The sequence below is a fragment of the Balaenoptera borealis genome, assembly GCF_965194805.1.
Source record: "Balaenoptera borealis genome assembly, chromosome: 7".
In the NCBI taxonomy this organism is placed as follows: Eukaryota; Metazoa; Chordata; class Mammalia; order Artiodactyla; family Balaenopteridae; genus Balaenoptera; species Balaenoptera borealis.
Genome location: NC_138864.1, coordinates 125,802,408 through 125,814,711, shown reverse-complemented (window position 1 = coordinate 125,814,711; position 12,304 = coordinate 125,802,408). Strand labels below are relative to the sequence as shown.

Below are 12,304 nucleotides of genomic sequence, written 5' to 3'. Positions count from 1 at the left end.
AGACATAGACAACAGACTTGTAGTTGCCAAGGGGGAGAGGGGGTGGGGGAAGGATGGATTGGAATTTGGGGATTAGCTGATGCAAACTATTATACATAGGATGGATAAACAACAAGGTCCTACTGTAGAGCACAGGGAACTATGTTCAATATCCTGTGATAAACCATAATGGAAAAGAATATGAAAAAGAATATATATGTGTATAACTGAGTCACTTTGCTGTACAGCAGAGATTAACACAACATTGTAAATCAACTATACTTCAATAAATTTTTTTTAAAAAGATGAGCTTTTCTGCTTGTTCCCCAGAACGTGCCATTCCCAGGTACCCACAGTCCTGCCTGTCACTGAAGAAAGATGTGATCACTGGGAGGAGTGAAGAAAGGGCTCCTGTGAAAGCAAGTGTAACCCTCTGCAGCAGATGGAGGGACCCTGGGGGTGGGGAGCTGGCTGCACACGTGGGGGTCACCCGAGCCTTCACCTTCCCTTGGAGGTCTCGAACTGTGCCTTCCTGAGGTCTTGGACTCCCTGGGCAGCAGGAAGGGACAGAAACCCTTCCTCCTTTACCCTCAGGCCAGGCTCCACCCGTAGCACTGCTGGCACACAAGCCCGACAGATATTGGTTGCGGGCTTGCCTGTGCCTGGTAGGGTGCGGGCACCGCCCCAGCCTCTACCCACCAAGATAACACCCCCCAACCAGTCATGACAGCCAAAAACATCTCCCGACCTGGCTAGATGTCCCCCGAGGCAAGACTGTCCCTGGTTGAGAACCACTGCTGTAGGCGTATTGTTATCAAATGGAACGTAGACAAAAGTGATTTTAAAAAGACATAATAATTATGGAAAATGTGAACAGCATGAAAATAACCAATCTGAAAGTCTAGATTTACACTCTAAGTACCTCGTTCAAATCCTCCAAGAACTGCACGGCACCCAAACAGCCTTCTTCCAGAGCAGCTGCCACCAGCTCGGGCTGCACAGCCTGGCGGGGTCCCTCCTCCCAGCTCCATCTCCACCCACGGGACCAGCAGATTCCACTCATCTTGCCGTTGCCATAAAGAAATGCCTACTTCCCAGTTCTTTGAAAAATAAAATAAGGAGGAAGAGGCGAAGAAGGAGAAGAAGAAAGAGGAAACTATTAGAATCATTTCAAAGATTTTAAAGAAGTTTCAAAGACAAAGTTTTTTTTCATTTGAATGACTCATCATCCCCATCACCTTTAGACACGTATTTTCACTTTTATACATTTCTATCCAGTGTGGGCCACGTGCATATTTTTCAATGACTATATATCAACTACATGCAATTTTGTAGTCTGTTTGTTTTACTTAACCTTGTATTATAAGCCTTTTCCCAAGATGCAGTATAGTTTCAGAATTATAAGTAATCATGGTTGAGCAATATCTCAACAATGATAAGTCAGTTAGGAGAAGCTCGGTTTCGCTGTGCTTAGAATCAGTTCCAAACTATCCCAATGAGGTTTATTCTGCGCTCACTCCAAGTTCACTGAGGGTGTGGATGGCTCGCTCCCTGTGACACAACCTGACTGTGACGTCAGAGTCCCTGCATCAGGGGAAGAGCCCATGGAGAACCCCCAGCAGCTTTACCTGCTCCCCCCAGGTGACCCAGACCACGTCTGCTCCCAGCCCAGTGGCCGGGATTAGTTATTGCCATGGGGCTGGGAAACATTTCCTGTGTATCCAGGAAGAGAGGAAGTGCTGGAAATTCTGTGTGCCCTGATGGTATGTAAGGTACCGTTAGTAAATCGTTCACTCCCATTGCTGAACTTTATTTCCAAAAGCCAACGTTTTATGACTCAAACTGCCTAGTCCTCGTAGGGGAACTCTCAGTTACTTAAATCCTTGATCTCAAACGTCACTAATCGTCAGGGGTGAAACTCAGAAGGTGGTTCTGTTATAGCCAGGTTGGGGACCACGACATTTAAGTCACAAATAGTTTTCAAGGCAAGGGTGATTGATGCCTCAACTTCCAATGATCTATGACAGGGGTTCCCAAGCTCAGAGCTCTGGATCCTTGCTGGGAGCCTAGGAAATAATTACAAGGGGCCTACAGATCTGTACTCAAACCAAGCATTGATTGAATATTGAATAAATAGTAATGATTGTGCATACAATTTGGGGAATATATGTGACGCTATTGTGACTTACAAAATATAGATGCACTAAACACATTCCTACAGATATATTTCTGACTCTGTGAGTTGGCTCAAGATAGACTATATCAGTCAAAGTCCCAGAAGGAAATAAATGGACACTCCAAGGGGGTGATTGAGGAGTTTAATGAGAGGACTGTTAATCCAGGGAAATCAGGAAAAGATGGTCATGCTCCCCAGAGCTAGGATCAGTGGAGAGCCTTCCATCTCTAGATGAGGGGGCAGGGGAGGGGCTGTCACCAGACCCCAAAGAGGAGACACAGCTGCGGGAGAAGCAGGGGCTGTAGCCAGTCGCAGCTCCACAGCAGAAGGGGGTCAGAGAAATTAACACCGTGACCTCATCCTCCTCTGGGCTCTCCCCACCCCCACGGGGAGCCTAGGGCCCAGGACCTGGTGAGTCAATATAGGGCAACCTCTCAGGGCTCAGAGTAGATGGAGAAAGCCAAAGAGTGCATCTGGAGAGGCAAAGAAGAACTTTGGCACTGATGTTAAACATTCAACTGTTATTATGTGAGCACCTACACACTTCCTTACGTTAAAAAGTGTCCTCATACCCTGAAGAGCTGGGAAACATTGAGCCACTTGCCAAGCCCAGGTTACCCCTGGAGCACACATTCTGTGATGACTCAGACAACGTAGCCATCTCTCTCAAGGAAGGCAAGTTGTTTTGCAAAATTCCATTCATCACAACTTCCTTTAATCCATCCCATTATCATAGCATGCTGTGTTAGCCAAGATTCCCTACAACAGAGCCTGAGCAAAGACGATGTGCTCACGTTTGATTGCAGGTGCAACCTTAAGGAAGCAAGAGCGACAGGGAAAGGGGAACGAGGTAGGGAAGAGGGGAAAGAAGATAAAAGGTCATGCTTTTCAGAGCTGGCTACACTTTCACGAAAAACACACCTAGTTGCTTAGTCATAAGAGATGTTATGGGAATGTCTAGAACCTCTGCATCTCGGAACCATTTATCTGGGAAGGAAGTGAGAGGATGCTGGCTCCTTGCATGTACCTTCCTTCGTTGATCAAAGTCATCCCATGGGGCCTTTTCTCCTCACGCATCAGGGTTGTGTCACCAGCACCTCTGGGCAGCCATCGGGGAAGACAGATCTCACACCCACAGTATGGCACTTCATCAGAGTTCTGAAGTGGGGGAAGGAACCGAATTCTCTATGGATCCATTGGTCAGCTCCAAGCCTCGGATGTTACCTGCCCCTGTGGCCACTATCACAGGACAGGAAGAGAGATACCTATAGCCGATTGATAGACGACCACGTGGCCACCATCACCAGGGAAACAAATCTCAGCCCTCTCATTCTTCCTCTGCTGCAGGACCAAGACAGAGCATGACTTGGACCATAGAGCTGATGCACCCAAGGCCAATTCTCTTGACACTCCCATTCCATTCTCAGCACCCAAAACACATTATTATCATGCACTACCCAAGCAAAGACTATAGAGGTTCATCATTGCCTATAGAACTCCATTTTCACCCAAGATGTGTGTGTGGGTCTATGTGATATATCTGTGTCAGTGGGTCCCCAAGACTACTCTCGAACTTGATGACTCACGAAAAGGACCCACAGGACTCAGGAAAAGCTGGTATCCTTGTGGCTATGGTTTATGGTAAAGAAAAGATACAGATTAAAACCAGCGATGAGAAAAGGTCATGGGTGGAGGAACCAGCCCCAAGCTTGCAGGTGTCTCTCCCAGTGCAGTTACAGGAGAACACACAACTCCCAGCAAGTGTGTGACAACACAACGCATGGGAAGTGTTGCCAACCAGGGAAGCTCACCTGTGCCGTGGTGTCCAGGGTTTTATTGGGTCTGTCATGTAGTCCAGGCGGCACATCTACAAGGCAAAGAACAGCAAAGACCAGCGAACCACCAGCAGCCAGGAGAGGGGCCTGGAACAGCTTCTCCCAACCAGCCTCAGAAACCAGCCCTGCCAACACCTGAAGCTCAGCCTCCAGACCTGTAAGACAAATCCTCTTGTGTAAGCCACCCTGTCTACAGCGCTTTGTTCAGCAGCCCTAGCAAACCAATACAGCTAGGATGTCTACTGCAGGGTCCCCCCCTTGGACAGATGCTTTTTTTCATATAAAGTTTTCTCCCTGTATGAGTTTCCTATGGCTGCTATAACAAATGATCACAAACGGTGAATTAAAACAACACACATAGCTTCTTTTACGGTTCTGGAGTTTAGAAGTCAAAAACCAGGACTGGTTCAAATCAAGGTGCTGCTAAAGCCATGCTCCATCCAAGGCTCTAGGGGAGAATCTCTTTCCTTGCCTTCTCCAGCTTCAAGGGCTCATTCCTTCTGGAATGAGCCACAGCAACTGCCTTCATCTTCAAAGCAAGCAGGATAGCACCTGCTTCGACTGTCACATTGTCTTCTTCTGCAACCTAATAGTCTCCCTCTGGCTCCTTCTTACAAGGACATTTGGGATACATTTAGGGTCCACCTAGATTATCCACGGTAACTGCCCCACTTTAAGATCTGAACTTAATCGTATCTGTAATGTCCCTTTTGCCATATAAGGTTAACATCCTCAGGTACCAGGGATTAGGAACTGGACATCTTTGGGGGGCATTATTCAGCCTTCCACACTTCTCTCCTGAGTTTGCAAAGAGATTTTATTATGGATTAAAGACCTAAATGTAAGACCTGAAACCATAAAACTTCTAGAATAGAGCAGAGGCAGAACACTTTTGGCACAAATCATAGCAATTTTTTTTTACCTGTCTCCTAAAGCAAAGGAAATAAAAGCAAAAATAAACAAATGGGATTATGTTGATTTTTAAATGCCAATCTCACATTCCTGGGATGAATCCCTTTTGGCCATGATGTATTATATATTTATATATTTTTAGATTCAAACGTTAAAGTTGTGTTAAGAACATCTGAGTTCATCATGTCTATCGGTCCGTGGTTTTATTTTCTTGTATTGTCTTTTTCTGGTTTGGGTAGCAATGTAATACCAGACTTAGAGAATGATTTGGAAAGTATTCTCTCCTCTTCAGTTTTCTGAAAGTTTGTTTAGAATTGGTATTACGTCTTCCTTAAATTTTGGTAGACTTCACCACTAAGGCTATAGTTTTCTTTATGTGAAGGTTTTTAACCACAAATTCAATTTTTTAATAAATGCAGGGTGATTCAGTATATCTACTCCTTCTTGGGTGAGTTTTGATAGTTTGTCTTTCAAGAAATTTACCCATTTTTATCTAAGTTGTGGAATTTGTGGATTTTTTTGGCATAAATTGTTCAAAATATTCTCTTATCCTTATCATGTAGGATATTTCCCTCTTACTCCTGACACTGGTAATTTGGGCCTTATCTCTTTATTTCCCAATCAGTCTTGCTAGAGATTTATCAATTTGGTTGATCTTTTCCAAGAAGCAACTTCCAGTGTCATTGATTTTCTCTCTTGTTTATCTGCCGTCTAGGTCGCTGATTTCTCTTCTTATCTTTATTGTTCCCTTTTCTTCTGCTTCGTTGGAGCTTCCGTGCTCTTCTTTCACTAGTTTGCACGCTAGGAAAAATCACTGATAAAAATGTGACTTCTGAATGATATGGAAAACATTCTCCTGTTTGCCACTTGCACCTTGTTCATTCATGTTACAGCCACATGCTTTGCGGCAGAACAAAATATATTCCCTGCCAAGGGGGACAAAGTTTCCTTTAAGGTCAAATTGGACATGCTCTATGGCTGATCATCATTAGCTCCATCTTCAGAGAATTTGTCCTCATTACCTACCTATAACCTGAAACCTAGATTAACTCAAGATCCCCTTAAATGTTTGTTAGAAGAAATCTTAGAATACGCTTTTGCAGAAAATCATGCCTGTCCTCTTAGAGTTAGGAACGATGTTTGCCATAGAAAATTGAATTCACTTACCAACTTGCTAAAATTAACCCAGTAACTTTGACCTAACCGATCGCTTCTGAGTAAAATTGCCTCTATGTAAACTGAATCCATTCTCTTGCTAGCTTACAAAATCTCTCAGATTACGGGTCTAGCTCTTTCTTCTTGCCAGCTATGCAAGTAAAGTTAAAATGGAAGTGTGAGCATTCGTTTTGGAAAGCAGTGGGAAATACTCTTCCCAGCTCGCACCTTGCCAACAGGCCCCTGGGAGAGGCGTCTGGAGCGGATGGTAAACAGTCCTCCACTCGTTGGGCAGTTTTCATTTAAGCTTTGGAAACCTCTGAAGCCCGTGCACGTGGGCTGATCCGCAGGACGGCAGGGAGCCGCCAGGGCTGCAGGGCTTAGGGCGTGACACCCCTCCCGGGCGTGCCCTCACCCCTGGAGACCTCCTGCTCCTGCGGTCCCCGGCTCCGTGGGATTCCCACGGCTGCACGGTGGGACTGGCTTCTCTCCTGTCCTGCCTGCCTGCCTGACAACAAGTCCGGAAATCTTCAGGAAGCTCTGGTTCCAGGAAATTACACAAGGTTTTCTCTTTGATTTAAATTTGATGTTATAAAGAGATGTGAGCAAGGAGAAATCAATCGGGCAGCCTTTGCTGGGAGTCAGGGGGCCAGGGAGTCACGTGATGAGAAGACTGTGGCCTCATCTCTGCTCTGTGGGTGCGTCGGAGCTGCAAGAAGTCACAGCACCATCTCCTTCTGCAGCGCAGTTGTTTTTTTGAAGTACAGTTGATTTACAATGTTGTGTTAATTTCTGGTGTATAGCAAACGGGTTCTGGTATACATATACACACATTCTTTTTCAGATTCTTTATCATTATGGTTTATCACAGGATACTGAATACAGTTCCCTGTGCTGTACAGTAGGACCTTGTTGTTTATCCATTCTCTGTATAATAGTCTGCATCTGCTAATCCCAAACTCCCAATCCTTCCTCCCCCCTCTCCCTTCCCCCTTGGCAACCACAAGTCTGTTCTCTGTGTTTGTGAGTCTGTTTCTGTTTTGTAAATATGCTCATTTCTGTCATATTTTAGATTCCACATATAAGTGGTATCGTATGGTGTTTGTCTTCTACTCTTTCTGACTTGCTTCACTTAGTATGATAATTTCTAGTTGCATCCATGTTGCTGCAAATGGCAATATTTCATTCTTTTTTTATATTGCATTGCAGATATGTACCACATCTCCTTTATCCATTCATCTGTCAATGGACACTTAGGTTGCTTCCATGTCTTGGCTATTGTGAATAGTGCCACTATGAACATAGGGGTGCATGTGTCTTTTTGAATTATAGTTTTGTCTGGATATATGCCCAGGAGTGGGATTGCAGGATCATATGGTAGTTCTATTTTTAGTTTTTTCAGGAGCCTCCATACTGCTCTCCATAGTGGCTGCACCAATTTACATTCCCACCAACAGTGCAACACCACTGTTTGATGATGTCATCGTGACGTGTCAGTGATGTCACGGTGGCCCTTCTCTCCTTCTATTCCCCCTTCCTTTCCCTGTGATGTTTTCCTTCCTCGACCACCAGTCACCCCCCTGTTTTCCCCAGGGTCGTCTGTGTCTTTCCAGCAAGCCCTACAGACCTCTACAACCAAAGGAAGCCACACGCATATTTCTTTATCCCTTTCGTTTTACAGGGAACACCTTTAACTAAAAGTTATCGAGCACTTACAATGAGCCAGGAATGTACACCTTTTGAATTCTCAGACAACCCTATGAAGTAGCAATTATTATGACCTCCATCTGACAGGTGGGAAAGTGAGGCACAGAGGAGGTGAACTAACTCACCAAAGATCTCTTGACCGGAAATGAAAAGGTTGGAATTTGATCCCAGCCCCACTTCAGAACCCCACCTCTTAGCGCCCACACTGTGTGTTATGTATTTTCATTGTCACTTAACGTATGCTATTGTTACAAATAATAGTGGGAAATGTTCTACTGATTGTTAGTAGAAAAATGTAGAGGGACACACCTAGGACCGCCTCATCTGCCATTACTTTTCATGGGAAAATCTGCTGCAATGTGTGGCTTTCCAGGAACACGCCTGTCACGTAAAGCAAGGACCAGCTGTGTCTGCGTTTCAGTCCCATGGCCACCCTGCAGGTCAGGGCCAGCCAGGGCCCTGTTACGGAGACAGACCCGGCAACGTGGGACTGTTGGAATAGCCAGGCGTTGGCTGACACGGCACACGACAATTGAAATACAGAGAAACCAAGCCAACTCGCAGTCGGGCTGATGTCCAAAGTCACCATCCTGAGGTCATAACCCCAGGTCAGAAGGTCAGTGTTGCCCCGAGTCTGTCAGACGGCTAACAACCCACTGAGCAACATCCTCGGGGGACAGGGGACATGCGGGTTTGGAAGAAAAGGTGATGGAGAGGACCTGGAGGAGGTGAGCCAGCCGGGGCCTGGGCTGGGGAGTGTCAGGGTCGCTCAGGGCGTGGGGTCCACCGTGAGGAGCCTCCACGTTCCACGCCATTCATAACAGGCCACAAACTCACAGTGGGGTATGACTGCTCCCCAAAAGTAAGGGAATCCATGGACTATATTTTCGGAATGGTGGTCCATGCCTGCTTTGAACGTGACCTCCTGGAATACGTGAGCACTTAAAAGCAGGCCCCTTGCATGGGGGACACGCTGACCCGCCCGCAGCCGGGAGCCCGGTGTCCGGCCACTCAGCGAGGGTCCAGGAGCTCCGGCAGGGCCAAAGCTGGAGAAGACCCTCCCTTTCTTCACATCACCACGAGCCCCTCAACCCCATCCTCCCATCCACTGCCCCGCAGCTGCCTACAGATTCCCCAAGGCCCATCTCCCCACCCGGAGGGTGGCAGGGCTCGACCTCTCCTGAGCACCTGCCCTCCCCCGTGCCCTCCCCTACCAGCCCTGCCTCTCCGGCCTCCTGAGCGCATCACTGGTTCCCAGGACACGTCCCTCACCACCAGGTGCCCCGAGGCCTTCTCCATGTCACACCGCCACTTTCAGATCGCCTCCTCCCCCCCCACCTCCGCTTCCCCCATCACACTGTCTCTCTCCCTCCCCAAGAGTAGAAGCAAATACAGTGATGGAGACTTAGGGAACCTGGTGGCCATTTTTAGGGACATAAATAAAATAACGAATGCACAAGAGGGGGCGGTGGGAAATATGCTCTTTGGTGGCTTTGTAGGGGGGGGGGGGAGGGTCTCTGAAACCACCTTCTGAGTGACAACCGCCCAATGACCGAGTGCTTTAACCAGGTGACTGTAGCCAGACACACGATTGGCTCTAATTTTATTCCAGACATACTTCATGGGTAGAGAGGGAATAAACAGTCTGATGAGAATCTTTGCACCAAGAAGCTGTTCATTCTCAGAATCTCTTCAGAGATTTCCAGTAGAAAATGCTAGAAGGATGTAATTCTACAAGGAAGCTGCACGGTTGTCTTATCTGAGAGCTGGTCAAGTAGATGCACAGTCGGGTCAGAAACGCAGACTCTGTGAGCTTCTCTGAGGCTGCCAGTTGTCCCCACGGTCCCGGGGCTACGGGTGACGGATGGGACGGGAGCTAGGCACACACGGCTGACTTCACTCCCGCGCCTGGCCGGCCCTCCCAGCTCGGCCAGGCTGATTCTTACAGATCCAGTTCCGAGTAGATCATCCTGAAAAACAGCTTGAAACCAACACACCGTCTGCGGCTCAACACTGGAAACTTTGGACAGGATTTAATTTTTTAAAACAGTTTAGGGGCTTCCCTGGTTGCGCAGTGGTTGAGAATCCGCCTGCCAATGCAGGGGACAGGGGTTCGAGCCCTGGTCCAGAAAGATCCCACAGGCCACGGAGCAACTAAGCCCATGCGCCACAACTACTGAGCCCACGTCCCACAACTACTGAGCTCACGTGCCACAACTACTGAGCCCGCATGCCATAACTACTGAGCCTGCACTCTAGAGCCTGCGAGCCACAACTACTGAGCCCACGTGCCACAACTACTGAGCTCACATGCCACAACTACTGAGCCCACGTGCCACAACTACTGAAGCCCGTGTGCCTAGAACCCGTGCTCTGCAACAGGAGAAGCCACGGCAATGAGAAGTCCGTGCACCGCAACGAAGAGCGGCCCCCGCTCACCGCAACTAGAGAAAGCCCGCGTGCAGCAACGAAGACCCAACGCAGCCATAAATAAATAAATAAATAAATTTTTAAAAAGAAGAAGAGAAAACCATTTAAACTACACTGGCAGACAGTTGCCAAAATGTCTGCAAGAAAATCCACAACTTATCCCTAAAGCTCCACGCGCCCCTCGCCTTCCCCTCCCCCTCCCGTGGGGGAGATCTGCAGGAAAGCCCGGTCCACGCTGGGTCCTCGCTGGGGGGCCGGGTGGCTCAGCCCCAAGCGGGCTCCCTGGAGAAGGCGGGGGAGGGGCCGCACGGCACAGAGCGCGCGTTAGAATCACAGATGTCAGACGTGGTTTACTCTTTGCCACCAGAAAAGATGTCATTGACTGCAGGCTTGACCGAGAAGGTTCTTTTAATTTTGGAAAGGACACAAAAGAGTGATCTGAGTCGTGCTTAAGAGCTTGGAGCAGAGGTGCTGAGCATGGGGCCTCCAGCTCCGGAGAGAAATTAAGGTCCAAGGGAGGGACGTCCTTTATGAGGGAGACTCTGGCCATGCATGTGCACCTGTGGGCAGAGGCCAGGCCGGCAGCCCGGCAGTGCTGGCCACCCGGCGTCCGCTTCACTCTTCCTGGGCTTATGGGTCACGATGCTGACCTGTTACAGGAACGAAATTCCACCCGTCACTTGCACGGTTTGGGGAAGCATGCATGCGCTCTTGCAAATTATATGGATTTAGGCATAGATATAAATATAGGCCAAGACACCCCCAAACATGGGGCAAAGGGGAAAGAAGGACTTCACACCCCGCCAGCTGTTGGGGATTGAACTGGGTCCTCCCTGAAATGCGTATTTCGGATCCCTGACCCCAGTACCTCATGACATGGTCTTATTTGGAAATAGGGTCTTTACAAAGCAAATCAAGTTAAAATGAGGTCAGTAGGGGAGCCCTCATCCAAGATGGCTGGTGTCCTTATCAAAAGGGGAAATTCGAACACAGAGTCAGACGTGCATACAAGACAGGCAGACATGCATTTATGTAAAGATCAAGACACGTGTCTACAAGCTGAGGAGAGAAAGGCCTCTGAAGGAACCAACCCAGCAGACACCTTGATATGGGACTTCCCACCTCCAGAACCAGGAGACAATAAATCTGAGTTGTTTAAACCACCCAGTCTGTGGTAGTTTTTTGTGGCAGGCCTAGGAGACTGATACATGGGCATATAGTAGGTCCTCAATAAAATTTGAAGATGAAATAAATCATATAATGGTAACTACTTGGAAAACTCCCAAAAGGGATGGAACCCCCCAACTGCTACGTAATCCTTTTTCCTCCCTCCTGGAGCAAGTGACACCAACAGAGCTGACGGCAAGGTCCACCCAGGTGCCAGCCTTCTCTAGGAAGACAGGCCCTCATCCAACGGAAAATACAAACACATGCTTATCTCCTAATTACCGGCCCTGAGGAAGGAAACCCTGCTTGCATGTTCTGATATGTACAGATTAGAGAGAAAAGAAAGCGGTCATTGGATTTCTCCAACATCGACAATCTCTCCCTTGAGAAAAGTCACAGATCAGGGAGAGATGCACCCTTTGTGCTCCGAATAAGGTAAAGCAGTTGTCCTTGGTTTTCACCTCAAGTCTCTAATGGCTAAAAACATGACAGAAATGGAGAGAACCCCTCTGTGGTGTTGCTGACGAGGGGGCCAGGCTTCTGTCTGCCCGTCCTGTGAGAAAGCCCCTCTTCTGTTGCTCTGTGTGCCTCTGTGTGCACCCCCGGGGCAGAGCGCCGCTCAGACAATTCTTTTTTAAAGTTTTTTTTTTTTTATGTGGACCATTTTTAAAGTCTTATTGAATTTGTTACAATACTGCTTCTGTTTTATGTTTTGGTTTTCTGGCCACGAGGTATGTGGGATCTTAGCTCCCCGACCAGGGATGGAACCCGAACCGTCTGCATTGGAAGGCGAAGTCCTAACCACTGGACCGCCAGGGAAGTCCCTGCTCAGACAATTCTAAGTCCCCCTCTGGAGGCAGGGCCGAGAAGCAGAACAAGCTGGAAACTCTCCGACCACTGCCCTTGGTAGAACATACAGGGTCTTCCAAACACATGAGCCAGT

At 47.9% G+C, this 12,304-nt stretch overlaps 1 protein-coding gene across 15 annotated transcripts in view; it reads right to left on the bottom strand.

Moving 5' to 3' along the window:
• Window positions 1-815: 815 nt before the first annotated feature.
• Window positions 816-12,304, bottom strand: part of ACTR3B (actin related protein 3B) — a 107,474-nt gene continuing 95,985 nt past the window's right edge. For all 15 annotated transcript variants that reach the window (XM_082398981.1, XM_082398989.1, XM_082398988.1 and 12 more), the window contains 3 exons: window positions 3,967-4,022; window positions 3,183-3,394; window positions 816-1,079 (listed from right to left, as the gene is read on the bottom strand). The gene's annotated coding sequence lies outside the window, so the exon portion shown is untranslated. The remainder of the gene's footprint in view (window positions 1,080-3,182; window positions 3,395-3,966; window positions 4,023-12,304) is intronic.